Genomic DNA, 10,642 nt, shown 5'->3' on the forward strand with positions numbered 1-10,642 from the left:
GTGAATCTCATAGGTTTGTTGTTTGAAGTCCTTTCTCTCCGCCGCAGTATATTGTTTACTTTACTCCCTCGAACTCAACCCATTTGATGTAAAGATCAGAAATTTAGTAAGAGGTACTAGAGCTCACTGGTTTAGGGGCTGGATTCAGGACTGTGGATCTAATAGTCCTGTAAATTCTTGTGGGTCAGTTTGTAAAGTTTTGAAATCCCAAGGACCTGAGATGTGCTTGTAGGTTGGGGCCCTGTTTTTTTTATATTAATAACAAAGAAAAACATGGGTCTCATATACACAAACCAAATCTCTTAGCTGAAACAACAAAGGCAAATTAGTACCATTTTTCTCGGTTTGAATAAAGCTGTAGTGTCAGAAGGATCTTTCTGTGTGAATTGTTGATTATATGAAAATCCCTAGGAGGAGCTTAGAGAATTTTACTTTGGATGAAAAATGTGATCTTTCAATAGCTAAAGCTAATGAGTCCTGTCCCATTTAAATCTAGGAACTGTTGTGCCTGACCATGACAGTTACCCAGAAAACACAAACAGGAAAAACAGAAAGTTTTTCATTTTCCTCAAACTGTTCTCTCACACATCAGGGTGAGCTGTAATGTAGGAACCTTAAGGTTTTTCTAAGCTTATGGGAACATGTGTAATAAGTGAGGCACTGCTGTGTTGCATGTCCCTTAATGTAAGTTGAGCCATTTTTTTCTTCCTTAGCAATGTAAGCGTCATCTCATAGAAGTAAATGATCAAGCTACTTTTAAAACTTCCAAATAATAAGTTCCATCTAATAAAGGTATCTACGAATGTTAAAAACTAACAAAACCTATCAGGAAAAGAAAAGAATGGCAAATATATTTAACCTTTTTTGCCATATATTTTTCTCTCATTTGTCCCTTCTGAGCTCAGCTGGTGCATAAAAGAAGTTAATGATGATAATGAGCTTACATTTACTGCGCCTTTCTTCCTGAAGAGTCCCAAAGGGCATTACAAACAGATATGATAAATTCATTGCTTGTTCTTAAAGGGTACTGAGGAATATTGCTGCTGGCTTTTATATGGAAGGAGAAGACATGAGTTAGCAGACATTGCCCTTCTACGTACTTCTGCAAGAAATATAGATCATGAAGAAGAAGGTTAAGCAGTGTTTCGTTTACATCACTGATCCTTTAATGGTGAGATAAGAACTGAGTCGTGCATAGATTTTCCAGTGTAAGCATTCCACCTGCTTTATAATGGAGAAAAATATTTCAAAACACAAAGAAAAATCTTGTAAATTATTATTTTCTGCTTACATTTTGTCATATTTCTTTTACTTCATTAGGTATTTTGTTTGTTGCAAAGAACAGCATGTACAGATTTTGTAGATTGTAGCCATATAACCACCTTGCCTGGAACTGAGAAGCTTTATGTATTTATATAGGCATGATTGAGGTTTTCTTCTGGACTTTTGTCTTGCTAAAACATTTACTTCAAAGGGAATCACAGGAATGATGTTACCTTATCATAATTGTCTCATTCGGCCAGTGTAAAAAGGTCCTCTTTTGCTAGCTTTAAAAACAGTTAATTTGCCATTATAATACACCCCTGTTTCCTATTGCTGCCATTTTACATATTGAAAGTTGGTGTCTGAAAATTGCATTTTCCTAGTTTCTTTGGTCTCAAATATTTAGTTGAAACTTTGCTGCAGTTCATATAGTTTCTAAGTTTGAGGGTTTGGGGGTTTTGTTGGTTTGGGTTGTTTTGGGGGTGAGGTGGAATTTGTTGGCATTTTTTAGGGGATGATGGTGCATATGTCCTGTGTCTTTCAAATAATTCTGTTGCTTCTTATGATAAGATCTTCCTTTGGGATAAAGTTTCTACTCTGTTGTATTCTGATACAGCCTACAGTTCATTCAGGCTTTCACAACTTGTAGTGGGTTTCTCTGTTAAAGAAATTGTATGTGTTTTGACAATCTTTCTACCAATTCATGCATGTCAAAAATCACAAGCAGACTTTTATATTTATAGTACATTAAAAAGAAAACCAGAAAACACTCAAAATGTTTTTCTCTGTTAGGTGAGGGAACTAAAATTCATAGATGTTTTTGCAGCCAAAATCTATAAAAGGAGCATCAATAAACATGTTCCTACATGAAAAAAAAAAATTGAAAGCTTTCCAAATACGCTTATTCTAGTTTGTTGGTGTTCTATATTATTTCAACTATGACAAAAAACTCAATAGGCTGTCAATGCTTGCAACGCTCTTTTTTTTGACATCTCCAATATTCCTTACCTAAATAAGAAATACTGAACATGTTATTGTGTTTCAACAAGAAGCTATTATTGTTGTCCTTTCTACCTCTGCTCAGACTTTATAGAATCATCAAATGGTTTCTACAGGAAGGGACCTTCAATATCATCTAGTTCTAACCCTCCTGCCACATACCTTGCATACACCAGGTTGCTCAAAGCAACTTGGCCTTGAACACTTCCAGGGATGGGCATCCACAACTTCTCTGGACAACCTATTTCTTACCACCCTCACAGTAAAGAATTTCTTCTTAATATCTAACCTAAACCTCTTCTCTTTCAGTTTGAAGCCATTACCTGTTGTCACTACTTGCCCTTGTGTGTGAAAAGTCTCTCCAGCTCTGTTCAGGTAATGGAAGGCTGTTCAAAAGTCTCTCCAGAACCTTATCTTCTCCAGCCTGTCTTGGTATAAGAGATCCTCTAGCCCTCACATCATCTTTGTGGCCTCCTCTGAACCCACCCCAACAGGTCCATTTACTTTTTATGTTGAGGGCCCCAGAGCTGAATGCAAGACTCCAGGTGGGGTCTCATGAGGATGGAGTAGAGAGGCAGAATCACCTCTCTCAAACCTGGTAGCCAGGCATCTTGTGATACAGCCCAGGATACGGTTAGCAATATTCAACAACTCCTCAATGTATAAGAAAAAGAGTATATTTCCCAAAATAACTTCTGTTTTTGGTTTTAAACTGTGGTGTGCTCAGCTACTTTGCATTCCATTCTTCTTTCTCGTTTAGGCAAATTTAATAGGACAACTTTTTTTTTTCCCTATAAAACAAGGCAGATTTGTTTATGCTGTATTCTTGCATCTCAGTGAATATTGATGTGTATTACTTTATCATAAAAGTCTGAGTCAGAAAGAACATAATTACAGTGGTATGGTGTCATCAGGTTTTTTATTTTCTGTCTGACAAATATACTCTAATCAATGAAAGGATTTTTGTTGTTGAATTCATTTGCTTATACAGTTGAACCAGGCTCTGTAACAATAAATAATAATAAATAAATGTTGAAAAGTTTGAAATTTAAATTCAACAGAATTCAAAGTTTAATGATAATATTGGGAATTACTTGTGATTAGTATTCGGATTGTGCATTTATTGACATCCATTAGGAAAGCTTCTGATGGCTCCTGAGTATAGATTGCTATTCCTGTCTAGTTTCACATTTTAATTTATAATGCTTTTCCCTTTAACCTTTCTCATTTGCTGAAGTTTGAGTTCTGTTTTAAAGGATAAGCATCAGTGCTCATATCACACAGCCCAAATAGATTTGTTTTTTAAGTTATCCTTGCTTTAAAGATAAATGCCAGCAACTCTTCTATTACTATTAGCAATAAAAAGACAAGCATCTGTCTTACATAGTTAACTAAAATGAGGTTGATACTTGCATTGCTGCTTTTCTATCCTGTTTTATCCAAAAGGCAGAATGATATATAGGCTATTTAAAAACATTGATCATTGGACAGAGAAGTCATCAATTTTTTTTTAAGGTGAATTACTTGGGGAATAAGTTATATTTACGTAATGTGAAGCTGTGGGAGTGTCTGTTATTATTGGGTATCCTTGATAGACCAGAGATTAAGACAATGAGAATGAAGCTGCATGAGTGATATCCATCACCCCAAATTCATTCTATTCTCTCATATTTGAATTATCGCTTTTACTTGTGATCATCTTCACAAGTTTCTGCACAGAAAGAGCTTAAGCAGGTAGAGGTATCAATAATCTACAATGCTAGAGGTGAGAGGCAAAAATGTTTTTTTCTTTGCCTAGTTATGACATTCAGATAAGTGAAAAAAATTATTAAAAGTTATCTAAATTTTTCACTCTGTCATTGGTAAGTGTAGGAGGGCAATAAAAGTCATATGGACACAGGTTAAACCTTTACAGGCTTTGAAAATGTTCGTTGGTGTTCAGCCTAACCTAACAGTTATTTTTTCTTGAAGCATCTACCATGGTGGAATTCTTTTGATCATTGAATTTCAGAGAATTCTTGGATATTTGTTCGTTTGGTGATTTTTTTTTTGTTTGTTTGCATGGGGTTATTTTTGGTCTTGCTAGCTGCTTTATACAAAATATTTTTTCCTATATTTACCAGAGTTTGGCAATTTCAAATCATTTGAATTGGAGGCATAAACCCTAAAAAGCACAAATTAGTATTCAGAGCTTCAAGTCAGACTGGCATTGTGATACAGATAATCAGCAGAAACATTGCTCCAGTGAGTAACTACTTGCCCTAATTTGTTATTTAAGGCAAAACTGAAGTTCAAGGGAAATTAAGATCTGAACTGTGGTGACTTCTTAGTTGTGCTCCATGAACTGTGGAAAATCTGAGGCCATAACAAAGGTTTCACAGCTGGTGTGGAGAAAATGATGGAAGAATGAAAGCTCCACCATTTCCAGTTGCAACTGTACTGAAAAATTCCAAAGAATTTCAAAAGGTTTTGGCAGCACTGCTGTCCTTTAGATGGTGCATATTGCCCAGCATAGCAGCACCTCCTCTAACCCCACCTGCAGTCCAGCCCAGGTTGGGTGATAACATATAGCTTAGAGTGGCAGTTGAATGACATGTCAGTAGTTGGTTTTTGAGCAGCCTCGTGCAGCTATAAAGAGAAATTAAGAAAATGACAGGAAGGGCAACTGAGGAAGACTCTGTGAAAGACAAAGAGAGAGAGGAGCCAAGAAGGCTGGCAGAAAAAAAAATAGGCATGAGTGAGGAAGAAGGGATTCTCTTGAAAGAATTTGAGGAAAAGAAGAGCAGTTTAAGGAAAAAAATGGAGAAGGGAGAGACTATGGTGTAGAGGCTGCTTCATCCCTTGAAATCATTGAGCGGACATATTTCGATTATTTTTCCGTAGCCCCTGTTTTTATCTCCTGGTGGTGTGATCTCTGTCTCTCCCTTGTGTGTACATCTTAAGATTTTTTCCACTTTGGTATGCTCAAATATATTTAATTATAAACAAAACCTTGTTTTCCCCATGCAGATGATTTTCTCTTTTCCTGTGCCACATTAAGCAATTAAATATGCAGCTCAAACATCCATTAGCTTTTGTATCCAATGAAGTGCACTCCAAACAGTCATATGTAACATAAACTACCCTTCATTCTTAGAGTAAAATGTAGGCCATTACTTTGCCTGTAGAAGATACTTGGTTTATTCTTCAGCAGGCTGTCCCTTCTCCAGAGCAGTACCTTGATGCTTAACTTTCAAGTTTTTTTTTTAAAGTTAGACCTTAGTTTGTTATTTTCTGCCACTTAAACATTACTCACAGTAGTTTTGTCTGCCAAGGTAATTTACATACTGTTTACCTTTCCTTCGAGCTTATTAATGAAGTTATTAAAACAAGAGACAGCTTCATACCTTCCAGTAGACCCACTGCCTACCTCTCCACAATTTGGTGTGATCTGCTGCCATTTCTCATCAGCCAGAGTGTTTGTGATCCTTCAACCTGTTTTCAATTTACATTACAGTGCTTATGTCTAAAGCAATTGGAATTCATTTTGGGAGATTTAGTAAGACACTGTATTAAATCCTTTATTAAAATCATGCTGTGTATCTTTCATCCAGGATTTTTGCCATTCTATCAAAAAAGCAATCACGTTTCCTTGGCACAGCATGTTCCTTATGAACTCAGGCTGCTTATTGCTCATCATACTATTATCTCTTGAATGTTTCGAGGAGTGTTTTGGAATTGTGGTTGTTTGGGGTTTTTTTCTGTTTATTTTCTTTTTCCCCTCAGCAATTGTTCTGTTCTTTCTCATTACAGGATATGCATGAAATTAAACTCCTTGTTTAATAAGCCATGCTTCTTCTCTATATTGATGTTTGAGGCTATATTTGCTATGCTGTATGACATTCCAGAAAGAATTTTTGAGGAGTTAGTATTTTCAGTGTGTACTCGGGGATGCCTTTTCTCTGGGCTAATTGACTCAATACTTGTATGCTATCAATAGCAATTTTTTATTTTTGGTGTCCTGATTTTGGCTGGGGTAGAGTTAATTTTCTTCCTGGTATATTGTTATGTTTTGGATTTAGTAGAAGAATGTTTTTAAAACCTAGATGTTTCAATTGTTGCTAATTAGTGCTTATCCTAAGTCAAGGGTGTCTCATGCTCTGCTAGTGAGGAGCTGCACACACAGCTGGGAGGGAGCATGGTCAGGGCAGGTGACCCAAACTGGCCAAAGGGATATTCCATACCACAGGACATCAAGCCCATTGTTATAAACCAGGAGAAGCTGCCTGGGAGCCACCAGTTGGTGCTTGAGGACAGGCTGGGCCTCAGTCAGTGCATATGTCTTGTGCATAACTTCTTTCTCTTGGCGTTTATTCCTCTCTTGTTTTTATAACACTATCATAACTGTTGTTACTATTATTATATTTTAATTTATTTCAATTTTGTCCTGGTTCAGCAGGTGGAACCAGTTTATCACTGTGTGGGGGTGACCAAAGCTATGTATCCTACACCCTCTATTCATTTCCCATGAACTGTTAACAATGGACCATTTGCAGCAACTGCCCAGGGGACACCCGACTCCTTAGGATGTGAGCTGGGTGTGAAAGACACCTGTGAGATAAGAGCTGTGATAACTCCCCTCCAGGGAGTCGTTAGCACCTTCACACCCAGCCTGAGGGGGCATGTCTGCTAATGGACCATCAACAATTACAAAATACCCTATGACTCATAGAGTCAGATCACCCATTTTTTAACTCTCCGCCCTGGGGGTGGTACTGGGTGCTCCCCAGCTGGACCTGAGGATACATAATCTGGGAGTTTGAAGACCTTGGGGAACCACTTGCCAGATCCGAAGAAGGATCAGAACCTCAGCAGGAGGAGGCCACCACTCTCAACCAGACTGCGACTGTCATCTGCACCAGCAGGGGATTTTTTTGCTTCCTTTTGCTTTGGACTTGGGGGAACCACGTGGGTTTCAGCACAGGGACTAACAAGCACCATTGTGTTCGTACCCCAGGGTGCTGGGTTGTACTTCTGGTTTTGTGGGTTGAGACCAATTTCTCTTTGTGTCCTTGCCGTTGTTGTGATATTGTTATTAAATTGTGGCTCTGACTTGTGATCTCTTTTGTGTTGGGTTTGTTTTCTCCTGCCGGTTTACATTTAAACCAGCACAATTTTTTAAAGTGTTCTTGTCTGAAGTCACAGGTTTTACCTCTTTCTCTCTTTCCCATCCCACAAGGGAAAGAGAGGTGGGGAGTGAATGAGGGGCTGCATGGTACTTAGTTGCCTTATGGGGTTAAGGCATGACATTTGTTTTCTGTCAAACCTGCTTTCAATAGGAACAAATAATAAATACACATATATGGGAATCATGAGTTTTGCCCACTTCTCTCCCACCAAAGTAGCCCTATATTTGGACCATGTTTGCATTTATTTTGTATCTTTTAACAATTCGCTTTGGTATCATGTTCTTTCTTGGCTTTATCCTGAAAGCCATTGAACACTTTGACTGAGGTCTAATAGCATTGTAAGAATATATTTACTTTTCATTCCTGAAATCATCATGCAGTATTTTTGGGAAGATTCATACATTCAGGCTAAGCACAAGTTTTTTATACTTTACTGTTGCTTATACAATTGTCTTCTACAGTTCATCTTTTCCCTGAATACTAGCCCACTCTGTATATTTTGTCTTCATAAGTAAGCACAGCACCCTAGGGAGAGCAGTTATTTAAAATTGTATGATACACATTCTCCCTTTTGCATCTCCTTAGTTAAGGACAGATCCAGACTGTGTTAAAGTTGTTGACAATATTCCAGTTCACTGCAGTGAATTTGAATCACACTCTTACTAGTTAAATATTATATTTTTTTTCATTTGGAGTCCTCTCTTCTGGTTTTTTTGTTTGGTTTGTTTGGATTGGGGTTTTGTGGGATTTTTTTTTGTTTGTTTATTTTATTATTTTCTTTTATTTCTTGTTCCTCTCTCCCACTTCTGTATCCCATGCTAAACTGACAGCTTCTGAAGGATAACAATGAACAGGGAGATCAGATAACTGCATCTCAGCAGCTGGTGGGTTATTTTTTGTGCATTTTTATGTCATGACCTTCTGAGGGACTATCTGTTACCTCTTTGAGATTTTTTGTATTAGCGTAATTTCCATATTTGTTTGAAAGACTGAAATCCTTGCCTTCTATGGCATTGTTTCAATTTGCCAGCATTTCTTAATGAGGACATAGTGTAAAGTCACTGGTAATGTCAGCAGTTCATTGAAGAGAGGCAGCAGTCCGGGATGCCAGCTCTTTGTCACTGGTCTTAGGAATCACAGATGTCCTGGACCACACAAGGCTTCTGAGGGTGTTAATAAAAGCTGTCTGTGGTGATGTTAAATTAGGCTGTGTTTTTTCTACCTAAATAGCATCAGCACATGCCTGTTTAGGAGGAAACCTTCAGTTTGCATGAACTGGTATATTCTTCCCTTAAAATCATTTGTGGAAACCCTGATTTAAGAAAAGGACCATTGTTACCAGAATGTGTCTGTTAAATAAAATATCATCAGAATATATCACTTGTTATCTGTGCCTACTAATAAATTCCAAGATGCTTTTGAGAAAACTGAAAATATCTTGACATTGAAAATGTGGTCCTTTCCTATAGCAGAAATGTCTTCATTTGACTAGTAAGTGAATGATTTGTACAGTGGGACACATTTTTGGCAGTGACTGTTCTTTGCCAATCAGGTCAGCAAATGTATAGGGACAGAGTTAAAGTAAATTGCCTTTTAGCTAGTTTGATTCTAAAGCTTCTAGATACTGCCCTCTTTCCTCCTGAGGGGTTTTAGAGAGCCATCAACAACTTTTTTGGCAATCAACAACTTTCGTAAATCAGGAAAATCTCACTTGCCTTGTTTTAGGTGCTTTTTAATATGTGTAGTTTGTAGCACAAGGGGACCAGAAAAAAGGTCAAGGATCCAGCTTGATTACTGTAAAGAGCTTCAGAAAAGTGTTATTGACCTCCCAGAGAACTTAATTCCATGGAAGCCTGAACAGCAAAGAAAGCCATATGTTTTCTGAAAGAAAAAATATATTATTGGCTGGAAGATGTTATTGAAATTGTTTTCAAAAATAATAATTCTAAGTAAAATAATCTCAAATCCCCTTTGAAATAACTGTGGTTTGAAAGAAGGCTAGTGGCAATTATTTTTCTGTCTACTTTGACTTCCAGGCTGAAACTTAAGAGTTATTATACTCTAATTATTAAATGAATGATATCTGTTTCAATAATGTTTTGCTTTTGTTTTTTTTTTTTTTTATTAGCAGCCACTGTGAAACTGTATAACATTTGGGCTCTAGCAAAATGTTAGCTTACTGTAGAGTGAAACAATATGCATTACATGTGAAACACATGTACGATATAGCCTGAGTCTGGTTGAATTGTACCTCCCTGTGGGCTAAGACTTCTGCTACATCCCTGCCAACATCATGAAGGTAAGGGACAGCAGGACTGATTTCTATGCAGAGTTCTAAAAAATTATTTAATTAATATTTTAAATAAGAAAGGACTGTGCTATTATGTTTGTGAAAATCCTTCCTTCTGTTTTGAGACTTAATCTGTCTGAAACGCACTTGCTCAGCTCAAGTGACTCACTGGAACATTGCTTAAAATGAAGGGCTGTTCTTTCTAACCTCTTGCAGGGAATGCTTCAGCAAGAGCCAGGAAACAGAGCACAACCCAAGCTGCCAGCTTGTTAGCGTGAGAGTCTTGCCTACATTGAAGTCTTTGGATTAATGACTTCAGACAGACAGATGTGAGACTCAGAGGCCATGTGTGGGGGAAGGGGCTTCTCGTCAGAGAGCCCTGGAGTGTTCTTGGTGATGAGAATAGCTTTATTCCCTGAAAAATACAGGGTGGTGACTGAGCGGCTCTGAAGAAAGGCTGGCAGAATGGAAGGAAAAATATAAATATTGCAGCTATCTTTTTGCCAGGAAGTAATGCACAGCAGCTGCTCTGAGTCCATCCAAGAAAATCCCCTGCTTTCTCTATGTGCACTATATAAATCTTAAGCTAAAATGAGTTCCCAACATCTGAATACAGTAGTGTTACCAATGCATCGTTGCTAATGGAAGTGATCTGAGTTTCCCATGAGCCATCACTGCAGGAGAACTGATTTCTTTGGGGTAGAAGATTTTGCAAGCACTAGATCTGTCACAGCAAATCCATCAAGATTATCCTCTGCACACCAGCCTTCCTGATATGTTATAAAAAATAAAAAATATCAAATGAAATCTAAATATATTCATCAAGCACTTATAAATTAGGGGGTACCCTGTGGGCCACAAATCAGAGTATGTGCATTGTCCAATAAAATATTTACGTATTCTATGAGATCTGTAGAGAACA

The sequence above is a fragment of the Pithys albifrons genome, chromosome 3 (assembly GCF_047495875.1).
Source record: "Pithys albifrons albifrons isolate INPA30051 chromosome 3, PitAlb_v1, whole genome shotgun sequence".
NCBI lineage: Eukaryota > Metazoa > Chordata > Aves > Passeriformes > Thamnophilidae > Pithys > Pithys albifrons.